Raw genomic sequence first — 14,707 nt, forward strand, 5'->3', positions numbered from 1 at the left:
TTGAAGATGCTGGAAGCAATACGCTGGGCGCCAACAATCACGGCGGGTTCAAAATCTCCTCACACGTGTGTCTTACCGATTCCGACGCTTGGCGACATAGCTCGCGAATATCTTGACCCTGATTGCATGCTGTAGGTATTTAGTTACAGCCACATGATTGGCTAACAAGCGGCTGTAGCTGTAACAGCATTGATTGTATATTAACATTCATTTGAAGGGAAGACCAGCCCCGGTATCCTGTTAGTGTTCAGTCTTGGTTCGGTTAAACACATATCAGGACTACGATACGACACCACTTACTCCAAAAGGCTCACGCAGCCAGCTGTCCGCTGAATGGGGCTGCAATGCGGATGTAGCAGTCTATATTTTGCAGCTGTATCGTATGACGAGGCTCGTACTAAATGTGTGATGGTGGCTTGGAGGTACTTGAGGGATCATGCTGACTCTGGGCTGCGTAGGAGATTCCCGTGGACCCCAGATAATTCCTCTTTAGTAGAATTGTGCTCTTCTGATGCACTACGATCAAAACTAGAGCTGCAAGAAGCTTAGTCCGTGTCAAAACTTTGCTCCGATTTTTAAACTCTTCGGAGCCCAAAACACGAGCCTTAAGAAATATCGTGAGAACATCAGAGGCAGCAGGGGAACCTTGTGTGAAGGGCAGCGAGGCTGCAAGCGCTGCGGTGGAGATGTGCTGTGCCACCTACTCGTACAGCAAAGCTGAATACTGAGCAGTCAGCGGTCTTACAGTCTGTCTTTGTTCTCCAGTGTTCTTGCTACAAATTACGGCAAAGTGGGATTTTTCTTCCATAAATCCGTTCATCTTACAACCTCTTTTCTTAGTTTCAGAGGGTTTAGAGCCTATCTGAGGCAGTATGGGGCACAAGGCTGGGATACACCCCAGGCAGGAAGGCAATCCATGTCAGGGTACACACACACACACACACACACACACACACACACACACCCCAATCAGTCTAGGTTGTTTTTATTGCACTATGAAAACAGAGTACCAGGAGGAACGTCATACAACATAGTGTGAACCAGCATGCTCCCCACACAGCCGGTAGAGGTGAGGTTCGAGCCCCAAACTGTAGAGGTCTGTGCTACCTACTGTCTACAGATGTGCAGGAGATCTTTGAAGGTCATCAGCCTGAAAACTACAAGTCTCAAGATTCCCAAAGTCGACAAAGGTTAGTACAGTCCAAGCACCATACAGTTAAGACACGCGATGTAAAAAAAAAATAAAAAATTAAAAAGAATGTGTGCCTGTTCCAGTAGACAGGGCTGCAATTCTTCCATACAATAAGAGTGTAGGCAGTGTCAAGCAGAGAGCGACTGAACCAAGGATGCTACAGTGAAGGGAAAATGATCTCTTGTACTCTTGATTCGCTTAGCAAAATTGAGGCCTCCTAAAAAGACAGAGCAATTCGCGTTTCTCACCAGGCGATGAGATGACAGATGGTTTTCCATCGAGGCCTGGTAATGGAATCCTGCTGCGAGCCCAAAAAGTGGCAACGACACGAAGAGCCCTGGCTTTGTCACGCCTGACGGGGGTCAGATCAATGCTGAAAAGTGCGATGATAGAATTCTGAGATGAGGTGCAGTACGATGGGTGGGAAGATGCCGTTGTTAGTCACGGTGACAGACGCTGGATGCAGCTCATCTGCAGATTAGAACATAAGCATCTGGGTCTGGTGGTTCCGAAAAGGTCACTTTGGGGCCCCTTTAATGTAGTTACTGTTTGTGGCCAACAGGGGGCCCCAAACCTCAGGGACCCCATAGAGATGCCTGGTTCAAATGGTGGTAATGGGTGCGAGGGCCCCATTAAACTTGGGAACACTGCCTGCAGTGTCAGAGGAAGGAGCGTGTTACACTTATAGAGACAAGGACATCTGAAATCAAGTGGATTCACCAGAGCAGGCAGATGTTTCTCTCGCTCTCCTCCTGACAGTGAAGAGAAAAACACCGGCAAAAAAAAAAAATAGACAAGAGGTTCTGGAAAGGTGAGTACCTCGGAAAAAAAAACTCACAGAGGAATGCAGGGAAACGGACAGGATCACAGGCGAGAGTGAATGTGGCAGCGAGTGCGAGCGGGCGGGCAGCGGTGGAGGCAGAGGGGACTGCGTCAGCGGCATGAAAGGGGAGGGAGGCGGGAGAATGACGATAGTGTGGGAGGGAGGAGGAGAGGAGGAGAGGAGGAGAGGAGGAGAGGAGGAAGCGGCTGCCGGGAGTGAAGGAGGCCAGAAGAAAGATAAGCAGAAAATCTGAGGTCTTAGATTGGGAGGGGGGCCGGGGGCAGAACCAGATACAGCAAGAACGCCGAGGACAGGAAGCAGGAAAAAGGTACATCGAGGAAGGGGGAGGTACAGTAGTGAACATGTCGATAAAAACCAAGGCGTCTGCATCCAGGCTCATCGATCTCTCAAATACCCCCAGTAACCGTCTTTCCGACTTCAGGATCACGTGGGAAAATTTTCCCAGCCATTAGAGAGGAACTCAAAGGGTCAAACACCCCAATGGAGACAACTTTGTTCCATAGATGTGCAGCAGATCGACAGACGGCCCTCATGATCAGAACCTGACCACCTCTGCGCTTCTCCTTTGAAAGGCTTCTTTTATTAAAAGAAATCTACAAGCGTAGTTTTGAAAATAACCGGTAAGAACTTTTCTGGTTAAACAATGCAAAGAGCTGTAACTCTTGAAACATTATTTCACTGCTGAAGAATTTTTTTATTTTTTTTGCCAAACAACTGAATATTATCACAAATAATGTCAACGATCATCACAGCTTGGCAGCTTTAGTTTATACAGATGAAAGTCAAGGAAAACCTGGCTTGCTAAAATGCAGCAGAGAAAGTTAACTTCAACCTGTCAGTGAAACCTACACAAAGTCGTACACATTAGTAACTAAAAACAAGAAAAGTAACCCCGCCAACCCAAGGATAAATTTAACAGTGCATAAACACGGCGTCTTAAATCTTTACTTTTTTTTGTCTTAACTGCTTTAGAAAGTGTTTCTCCAAAACAATCTTTCACAGGAACCACGAGAGAAATGAGCCTGAGAATTCCGTCTGATTGGACGGCGCAGGCTCATTGCGGAAAGGCATCAATCACAGAATGGCAGGTGTCACTGCCCCCCCCCCCCCCCCCCGCCCCGGCAGGAACCTTAATGTCACTGGGCAGTTCTTTCTGCCTTCAACCGCGTAACCTGTGATGACAGACGGACAATGTCCATTTTCTCTCATAACCACGACAAAATCGATAACGATCACAGCGCGACTATGCTATGGTGTGTAAACAGGATTTTTAAAAACCCATTTCAAAACTGGTTGAAGCATGTGATCCAAGCTGACGTTAAGTCGCCATTATTTTTACCGTGCTCATAAACACGCGCCCTCTTCAGAACGTCACGCAAGGTTAACATGGGAGATTGTGTCCTGGACGAGATGCCAGGTCCCCGCCGTGTGACGGACGGATCATCCGCATCCACGACGTGCCACTTCAGCTCACCGCTTCCCGTGTCGTGGGCTTAGTCCTCGCTAATTACGACGGGGTAAGAACATAAGAAAAGCCAAGCGTGTTTGATGCCCGTCGGTAAGGCGAATGGATTCGGCAGGGCGGGAAGCAGGGGGCAGTGAGTGGCTTCTGCGGCCGGATGGTCGGCAGTTCGAGTCCCGCCCTTGATAGAGCAGCAACAGCTAGCTAGTAAATGAAGAAATAAGGGATGCCAGGTCCCGCATGATAAAGTCTGCAAGACAGAGCGTGAATCACATTGTGTATCGATTCAGAACAGGACACAGAATTTTATTTTTCAATATGGGATAATCCTGTGAAATACAGAGCAGGTAGCAGCTCTAATAGAACCATGAATGAGGCTCCAAAACTGCTCCAGGGCCCCCAGGGTAAGTGGCCTGAACCTGACCTCTGAGCCCCAGCCACTTCTATATGCATGTGTATGTCTCGAAGCAGAGCATGATGGGATATGGGAGAAGAGGCATGACCATGACCAGCCATGACCAAGAGAGGCGTCTAAATAACGGCAGTCTGCCTTGTCCGTGTTTGGAAAGCGACAGAGCAGTACAGCGTGCGACGGAGTTTGACGCCGTCTATGTGGGTGAGCCGGCAAATGGGAGACGAAGGCTGGGGATCAGGTGCGAGTGAGAGGCCAGTTAAAGGGTCCGTGTCGGGATCCGGTGTCGGAAGGTGACAGCCATCTCCACCAATTACACCAGTCTGACCCAAATTTAAAAAGGGGCACTGTCAATTGTCGGTGCGAAAAGGGCAGGTGCTCAGCGCCACCCCCACATAGCAGATGTGGGGCCGGGGGGGGGGTGTCTTTATGAGATGCTGTCATAACGGCGAGGCAGACATGTCCAGACTGACGCCACTCATGCCGTTTATTTCACCACCAGCGCGTGCAGACTGTCATGCACAGGCAAATTAATAATTCATCTCATAATAACTGAAGAGCGCGGACATGGAATATCCATTAGGGACACGTTTCGAGCTCCACTTAGGTCCATCGCTGGGACGGCACTGTAATGGCGCGGGGGGGGGGGGGGGGGGCACCATTCAGCCAGCAGATCAGAAAATGAGGTACGCAGCTCCGCCTGTGCCACAATTTCAGCCATTAGTCGTGGTTTCCAATTAGAGAAATGGTGCTTCGTGAAAAGAGAGAGTGGGGCGATTGGGGGGGGGGGGGGCATTACGGGCCGCGTTCAAGGGGGCCATAATGTGGCGGGTCGGGAGCAGCTATTTACGCACCAATTGGAAAAAGCGCAAGGAGGGCCAATGTTCTGCTGCTCCGCAGTGGCTTCTAAATTAGCCGCGTCATTCTTCATGACAGCGGAAATATTCAGCACCCGCCTCACCCCCCCACCCCGAATATACACACGCAAGACACATGCTATATGCAATCTTTTTTTTTTCTCCACTGTATACGCTGTTATTCTATTAAAACTGCAGGGGCAACAGGTTGAATAATGCCGTCAAAATCAATAGTGTGCAGCGAAGAAAATATTCATTGGATTGCCCTCTATTCTCTATATTAATGTTAATGTTGTTTTTTTCGGGGGGGGGGGGGTGTGCTTTGCATTCAAGAGGAAAAAACAAGACAAAGTCTGCTGCCTTGTGTTTAAATGAGCGTGGACAGAGGGCAAGTCTGACTGACGTGTTTATAATTTATCAAAAATAGTGGATTGGAAAGCTAAGGTCTAATCAGAGACCTGCTCTGCCAGGCTTTGTTTAAAAATAAATATCTGGCTGGAAAATAAAAAGTGTGAACTTTGGAGGAAGCCGCCTTTAAACATGCTGCACCAGTCAGCGGTTTTACACAGCAGGCCAGAGCAAGCGGGGGATGGGGGGCATCTACAGAGAAATTCAATGTATAGTATCGGAAAGCCCAGCGTTACAAAACACGAGAGGTCCAGCTTCATCAATGGTCGCCGTGTCCTTTTGTTTAATGGGGCCAAGCGGCTACCTCGCATATACGCCTGTTATGTACAGGATGCCCTAAACACCCATAAGGTCAGGGTCATGGGGGGGGAGGGGGGGGGGGGCGCTGAGTGGGAGCATCATCGCCGTCAGGCTGATGTTCTTCTGACAACAAGCGGGTCTCGGAAACAGAGATTCTGATATCTAAGGTGTTAATCAGCTCATGTGACCTCAGGTGTCACTGAAAAGCAGCAGGTATACTGAAGCGAATAAGCACAAATAGAACCTTGTGGAGAGGCATGAAGGGGGCCTTGGCAGCGTCGCTATAGCACAGCTCTAAGAAGTCCGTGCCCGACGCGGTGGGAGAACGTCACATTTACATTTTTATTTAGCGAGGCTTCAGTCCAGGGCGACACGCACGGCAGAAGCAGGGTCAGCCAGTCGCTGGAGCAGTTGGGGGTTAGGGGCCTCGCTCACAGGTCAGCGTGGCCCCTCCTCCTTTATGCTGGTTCTATCTGGACAGCCCGCCCTCCTTTTCCTGCCATTAACAGCGCTTTTCAGCCTGAGCGGGGACTATGACGCCCCCAAGTGGACGTGCCTTAGTATGGGCAGCCCCTAGGATACAAACTGGATCCGCTCCCCAAAGTCTAAGTCAAATCTGTAGGCAAGTTGGAAAAAAATTTAGTACATAACAATAATATTGTAATAATAAAATTACACATGGCACTGTATTTTGAAGAACCAATGTTCTCACGAGCCACATAAAGTAGCTTGTTATTACCAACCATTGTAATTAACCTGAATTTTTAATGTGTAGTGGGCTTTACTGCAGTCCGTCCATAAGTACAAGCTTTCCGTAAGTCAGACACTCTTACCCGTGGAGGACTGCCTGTATATCACAGGGACAAACTCTTTCTGCTGGTAAAGACTTCAGACCAGTGCAATCCCAGTTAGGTCAGCATTTAGTGACAAAAGACTGACAAGAACCTCACGGGGAGGAGAATCTCTGAGGAACCTGGCGTGGAGAGCCTTGGTGACATCTACAGATGTGCGCAGCAGATGAGAAGATCACAGAGCATGAGGAAGAGCAAAAGATCTCATGGAGGCCAGCAGACTATCAGAACAAAGAGGAGCTTTGGGTTGCAGTTAATCTGATGCCGATTTGGGTTTGACAAATACTGGAACATTAATGAGCGGAACAGACTTATTTAAAATTGTTCATATTCTCTTGCCATTGTATGCTGCAGTATGCTGTGGCCATAATTCATTTGGAGCTAATAAAAGAATAAAGTTTAAATATTGGCCCTATCTGACTTGCCACACCTGGGGTACGTTTTTCTGTTCCCACTTAAATGCACAGAGTCACTTACTTAAAAGGTCAGTATTTATTTAAGAGCCTTATGTCATCTATCATTTATTTCTATTATAAACTGACATTATGGGAAAGACCAGCAATGCAGCTGCTGCAGGAATTTAAGCAGGAGGCTTGAGGGAAAGCAGCCCCCCCTCCTCCTCGAGGGAACAGGAGGCTTTAATACCCGGAGCCTGAGCATCGCACCACCCGCTGCCTTCAGGAGGGCCACAGGTGACAGGGGTGGAGGAAGGTCCGAGGACGCGTGCTCCGAATTCATCAGACCGTGACACGTTTACTCGGGGTGGGCCGGTGGACACCCCCACTTCACCGTGACCTAAGGAACCCAGGCAAAGACGCGCGTCAACTCATTGATGGCAGGTAAAAGATGCAGTAACCCCCAAAACACAGTTTTAAAGTGATGAGCTTTTGTGTAGTTTGGGTGGCTCTGAACACAGATTATACCATTAGTCACTAAACTCAACGCCGTGTTAAATAGAAGTGCTAAGGCAGGGTGTGTGTGGTCCGTTTGGGTGCCCTGAGTAAGGCTATAAACCTGAAATTGCTCCAGGCTTTTTCATCTCTGTAGAAATAATGTCCCTCATTTTGCTCAATCTTTCATTTCCTTTTCTGACCCTAGTTTCTCAAAAATTGGACAAAAGGGTCTGCTAAGTTAATTATGTGCAAGACAGAACCGCATTTCCAAAAAAGTTGGGCAGCTGTATAGAATGCAAATAAAACTAACATGTAATCTTTCAGCGAGCAGCCAACCCCCCATCTTCACTTCACAGAGACTCTGTCTCTCTGCGGGGGCCCTTTTTATACCCAACCATCCTGTTGCCAATTAACCTAATTAGTTGTGAGATATTCAACCAGGTGTTTTGTTTTAGCCTCACACAACTTTTTCAAACTTTTTTTGAAATGTGTTGCTGGTATCAAACTCAAATTAAGCATATATTTATCATAAAACAATAACATTGTTCAGTTTCAAAATTTGATATGTTGTGTTTGTTCTGTAATCAATTATATTTGGGTTTATATGATTTGTTAATCACTGCATTCGGTTTTTATTTACATTTTACACAGCTTTTCCGGAAACGGGGTTGTATGTCTTCGGCTTGTATATTTCCAGCTGCTTTCTATAGAAACTAGCTAGCAATATAACCTCTTTGAAGCAAAATGCTAACATGCAGATTCTCTTCTTTAATGACCGTGTGGTGCCAACAAGGCCAGGGGCAAGCAGGAAGCGCAGAGTGCAGCCCCAGCACCAGCTAGTGAGTTAATGGGCAACCGTCAGCAGCTAAACCAGGGGTGGGCAATCATATCCGCTATGACCCGGTGTGTATGCAGGTTTTTGGGGGTAACATTTAGGTCAGTTGTTCAGACCCAGGTGTGAGGACTCTTCAGCCAATCAGTCCTCCAATTAATAATCTAATTAGGGAGTTACAGTAAAAACCCACAAACACAATGACCCATTCTGGAGCCAAACCATAAAGTGCAGCCTCATCAGCATTGTTTAATTTGGGGGGTCTTGCAGCTGGGATGAGTAAGCCAAGATTCAGGGTCACATTCAAGCTCAAAGCCATCACAAACAAGACTGCCCCCCCCCCCCCCCCAACACCCTCAAACATCTTTACTCTGATTCGCTGCAAAGAATGTACTTTATTTCCTTTAGATGACCTCACGTTCACATTAAGTTGAAAGCATGGCCAAACTGATTAGCGTTAGCCGCGACAAAGTAGCCATGAGAGACAGGGGTGGATGTTAGTCATTCCCCAGAAGGCAGCCAGGAAAGATGTTCGAAAAGAACCAAGTAATACCCTGGACGTGTTTACCACGAAGCAAGCGAAACTAGAATATTAAACCTCGCGTTAAAAATCCCCGGCCTTGTGGGATTCTATGGGTGGAGAATTCTGAACGGTCACAGGTTAGTGTGCATTCAACAGGCAGTCTGAGCCTTTGGATAAAAAAAAAGGAAATGAAAGATTTAGCAAAATGAGGGAAAATTATTTCTACAGAAACCGTGAAGAACCGTGATCCGTAGCTAAACGGCAATCCTCAGCCTTCGGCCAAAGTTCCCCAGAGCGTTTGCGCGGAACGCAGTTTTCCTGAAAGCGATGAAGTGCCTGTCACACTTCAGCTTAACTGGAGACCGTTTACTTAAGCATGCAGAAAAGTGTGTCTTAGTCGCAAACTGGGGAGTTTGAGTACAACCAACCAGCCAATTGGTTACAATTGGTTACAGGACACTATAGCTTCCGGAGCGAGCTTAGCCATAGTAAGAAAACATCAAAGGAGCCTGAAAATAGAGTCAAGCGGTACACCGAACCCAGCTCATAACGAAGCGTCGGAGCTCGACGTACTCGCCCGCCTATTCATATAAAAATGACCCATATTAATCTGCTGTAAGCTCACATCTATACTAAAGATGCAACAGACAATTCTTAAAGGGATGAACTACCAATTACATAATAATTTGCGAAGCAATGACCACCGCTTGCCAAGCAGCTACTTTCAGCTTTTTGGCGGGAAACCGGAAATTTGTGACACTTCCATTGACTCAGTTTTATACCGTGAATGATTCCTAATCCCAGTTTAAAAACACAAAGCTGATTAAGTAATATTAAGTAACGTTCTTAAAGAGAAAAGAAATTAGGAGCTACATCCTTGCATATATATTTTTACAGCAAATAGCTATTCAAGAGATATCGTAAAATATCGTAATACATTGATGGTAACGCCTGTACGCGACTGCACAGAAATATCCGCATCCAAACACAGTGTGCCCCATTCTGATCGATATGCTGTTTGCAAACAGCTGCCCATGCTGGGAATGACGGGCAAAGCATGTTATGTCAGGTTGCATTTAAATGGATCTTAATGTTTGGCTTCAGGTCGCATTTGATAAAGTGCTGCAGAGATGTGACATTTCCCATGCTAATGGTGCAGGGGTACGCGTGCGCCTACATCTGGCATTAATTATGAAGACTATATGGACATCTGTAAATTCGATTCTCATTCTTTGCATGGCTTAAAAATCCAATTGCAGAATGTGCTTTGAGCGAAAAGCAGTCTTGTTATCTTGTCCTTTACTTATCTTGCATTTACATAATGATCAAAAAGTGTTTCCTATAGCCTAAAGCTCTGCTTATTTACACTGGAAGGAGAAGGATTCAGCATGAATACGCTTGACAATAAAACAGTAAATTTTCACCAATCTGCATCCTTCTTCAACCACTGGTTAGAGTTATGTGGGGCTTGCATGCCACTCCATTGCAGGGCACACACATGCTACAGGCAATTTAGAGATGCCAATTAATGTATCTGCATACTTTTGAACTGCCAGAGGAAACCAGCTCAATACGGGGAAAACATGCAAATTCCATACACGCAGAAGGTGGTGGGATCCAAACCCCCAGGTGGTGTAAGGCAAGAGTACGACCCTCTCAGCCATCCGGAGCACAGGCTACAGGGACTGTGATAACTGTGATTCTGTAAACCATTTTTTGACATTTTTAGTGCCACAACATTCTCATGAAGAAAACAAATCTTGCTGTTTTGTATAAAAGTTCAGTTTGACGACTAATTATTTGAACGTTTTAAGGACCACGCGTTTGAGGTAAAGCAGGTTTTATGAAGAAAAATGCAGACACCCTCACCTAAATCAATGTATGTGGTCCAGACTGGCCAAGATGGTGCGATATAAAGACTTCATCAAGGTCAACAAAATCAATAAAGTCTTTGCCAGCCAGCAAAGCGAAATATCACTGTCCCCTGTGTGTTGAAAGGTTGACCAAAGCTGGAACAGAATTATCTGGTATTAGATTTTATTTTATTTTTTATTGAATTTTAAAATAATATTTTCATTTCATGTTTTCTTAATTTGATATATATATATATATATATATATATGAGAAAAACACAAATAATACTTACAGTAATAATCCTCTGTCTGTTGGCCATTTCATTTGTTTCCATGAAAATGACCCAAATATTCATTTATCGCCGAACATGTAATGATTCACACAATTCGATTCAGTTCAATTCCTGATATTGGGAAAATTGTACTGTATGAAAAAATGCTGGAACATATTTGTAGTGCTTGTGTACTTCTGTTATCTGTCAACATGGGGAAACTGAAACATTTCGGGATTTAAACGTGGATGGGACATCCTCGGCTTCAATTTGGCCACTATCTGCACTGGCCATTCCATAGTGTTACTTCTGCAGATTGTATTAATTTGTTGCTGGTAATGAGGCAGGCCGAATTACTACACCTTCTGTTGTCTAAATAATGTAATTACACGTAGGAAAAACCGAGGTTACATCCATACTGCTAAAACGCAGATATTAGTCTCAGTTTTCAGCTTCCATCCACACTACCCTGGAGTTTTCAGCCTCCTTTTGACTTTTTTGACTTTGATTTGAAGACTTTTATGAATATTCTGACAGTCATATACTTCTGAAAACTCTGTTTTAGCATTATAATGTGGATGAATGGAAGCAGAGTCTTTTAAGAACGCAGCACCCTAATTGGTCCTTACTCATCACATGGCCCTGCACAGGCTATACCCACTACGTTCTTCGAAGGATGCGGCCCCTGAATTGGGACAAAGTTTGTGCAAACTGCTGCATATTTGCACAAAAAGAAAAAAAATAACCTCCACTGCGTCAATGCACGATGTTGGCTGATACAGTAGCTGTGTCTTATACGTTTTTAGCATGTTTGGGAAATACTTTTGTAAACTATGTGAAAACTCCTGTGTGGACGGAGATCTGTTTTTAAAAGAAAATGTAGTGGGGTGGCTGTAGCCCAAAAATTGGAGGTATTTTGCAGTTCATTTTGTATTTCTGACATTCAAACTGTCAAAAATTGGTGCTGTGATTTATTGTCACACGATTACATGGCCATTTATCCCCATTCCTGCTGATCCAGGACACTATCATTGTTGGCCTGCAGACTGGGCTGTTTAGAGATACCAGTTACCAGTATTATGGTCAGTAGAGTACGAGCTATGGGTGGCATGTGTTTGGGTGTCACTGTTACCTTATACCTCCTGGGTTGGGGGTACAAAGCCTACCTCTGTGTGTAGAATCTGTATGTGTGCACATTCCTTTCATGTCCTGGGGTGGGAGGGTTACTATCACATTTGTAGCTTGGCTAGTGTCCCATCTAGCACCTCCCATTGCAATGATGCTCATTCCTCTTGAAATTAGTACATATACAAACACATACACACACACACTTTTGTGAAAAACATAATGCAGGAAAACGGTAGCCAAATTCCTCAAGCCATGCTATTGATTTTCTCATTTGTAACATTAAACATCAGGAACAGCATCTTCACGTGTCTTGCAGTGGGGGGATCGATACAAATAACACTAAACCTCAAAGTGACGTTTTTCCCGAGTGACAGGCTGCCCTGAAAGAGGAAAGCATGGTCTCAGTGGGAGATTCCGCAATATGATCATAGTCACAAGGTGATTCCAGGAAAACACACAGCTTGTCAATTGACCCTGCGTTGATATGTGAACAGACACAACTAAAAACTTCCTACAGATAAATTAGACAGCTGTCTTAATAATATACGACATGAAAAGCATGGGGCCGAGATGAGAGCCTTGAGGAACCCCTTAGGAGTCAGTATATATACATAGCATGTAAAGTGAGCCAGCAACACATTAAATTCACCGCCCTTCCCACCTGATGATCATATCAGTGCCTATCCCACAAAAATACCCTGAAACAGAAGCAATTTCACCTGCCTTTTTGCTCAAAACTCTGAAAATTAATTACAGCTCATTGAACATATTTGATATATTTCATTAGCCTGTGATCCGTATAATACTGTCCTACTGAATTATTACAGTAGAGAATCCAGCTACTTGTTTCTGCAGTTTCTCCCTCAAACAATTGTCTTGTAAGTCAGGTCTAATTCAAGGGCATTTCATATGATGCAATTGACAGTATCTGTTGTGTGATGTTTTCATTTAACACTCACTCTCCCAATGGAAATTCCTCAGTTTGCTTTGAAGCTTGGCAAATAACAGCTACCACTTCACCATTCAGAACCAGCGTCACCTTCAGCTTGCACCCACGGCACACTAAGGGCGTGGCTTATTTAAAGAACCTACATCAGAAAGCCAAAATGTGGTTATTATGCCCCCTGGGTTGCACAGAATTCTCATTGTGCTGTGAATACTAACTCTGAACATGAATTTCAACAGCTTTCAGCCCAAAAGCCAGCTACTTCTGACAACACAAAACATTTATTTTAACAATCATTTCAGTGCAAGTAAACAAGGCATTAGCAAAGCTTCATATTGGAACCAGTTTACAAAATACGATTTAACACAGTTCACAAAAGACTTCTTAATAAGGTTTTTAATCTTTTGCACATGATGGTGGTTTGTTGGCTTGTTCAGATGTGTGGAGACACAAGCCTTTTGTAAAAAATAAGGTCATACTGCAAGACAGCTCTGCAAACCTGCATTCCCTTGGTATCCCTCCAAGAGCGGACAATGATTACTGTACAGTCATCCAGGAGGTACAGCATTATAAGCTCACAGAGAATATGCTTTTCAGTACTTCAGAATGTTCTCTTGCTGATTCTAAAATAGTTTTACATCTGATATACTGTATGTATTGTTTTCTAAACAATCTAGTTGTCAGTTATAAATTGGGCTTAATCACTCTGCACACAGATTAAAGCACACATCACCAGGACCGCCTCGCGTAGCGTGTAATACAAAGCTCCAGTGAGTGTCGTTTGTGAAGGATTAACATATAAGTTTCAGTTTGCCCGAGACAATGCCTCAGTTTTCAGCCAGAAAGTAGTGAAATTGGAGAATGGATGTAAAACTACAAAGCCACACTCATGGACAGTGTGGGTTTATTGCTCAAAAAATCACTTTGGGGTCCCCCCCCCCAGTATAGCGACTGTTTGTGGCCAACAGGGGCCCAAACCTTGAAGGCCCCATGCAAATGTGTGGTTTGAATGGTGGTAAACACTAGAATTGATTATGGATTCATATACAAAATGAATATTGTTTTACCATAGTGCTGTGTAGGAAAGGATGCCGCATCTTGTTAATTACCATTAATTGACTAGTTCATTAGCATTTGAAACAATAATTGGCTGAAATGACTTTTGCCGACACAAGGTCTGTGACCGGTGGTGTGCGATCCCATGGGTAGAAGCCAGTTTGTTGCAGAATACTAATGGCTGTTTAAACAGCTCAGTTTGTAAGTTTTCCTTGATTAGTGTGTTTTCACAAGCATTAACACTAAAAGGTGAATATTCAATGTCAAATAGTAAATGACAAAAGGCTCAAAGGCAGGTTGTGCTAGCAGATGTACTGTAAGTGAGCATCTATACACGATGCACATCACTGTGTTGATATTTCAAGTGAGTAATACATCTTAACCAGAGCAGATACAACACACACTTCCCTGCGTCAGAAAGCATCTCCTGGATGTCGAAGTAGAAGCATTGTGTGTTGCCTTTTATGGTCAAAATTTATGGCCAGTGAAAGCCGTCTGGTCCATTCGGGCTGGCGGGCCCTTTGAAAACGTGCCGGTTATTTATTGGGATAACGATTTCCCATTTAGTCCATTTCAAACACTGCGTCTGGTCTCGGTAAATTAAGAAGAAGAGCCTCGGTGGGTTAGTGTGACTCCGGACGGGCCACAGCTGCAGAGTAAATAAGACTGCGGAGAGATGTTTGAGTTACCCCGTCATTTGTGAGAGCGTGTCTCATTCTGCCTGGCAAATTGCGGTAAAAGTGATAAATGAGGACAGGAGATATCTCCCCTGGATGGTCAGATAAGAAAAGCCCGCAGTAGATTGGCTTTGCAATTACGCCGCATTTGTATGCATTAAACTGCCATGTTTGATTTGCTTTATGAATCTTTCATGTCTA

This window comes from Brienomyrus brachyistius, chromosome 3 (genome assembly GCF_023856365.1).
Source record: "Brienomyrus brachyistius isolate T26 chromosome 3, BBRACH_0.4, whole genome shotgun sequence".
Classification (NCBI taxonomy): domain Eukaryota; kingdom Metazoa; phylum Chordata; class Actinopteri; order Osteoglossiformes; family Mormyridae; genus Brienomyrus; species Brienomyrus brachyistius.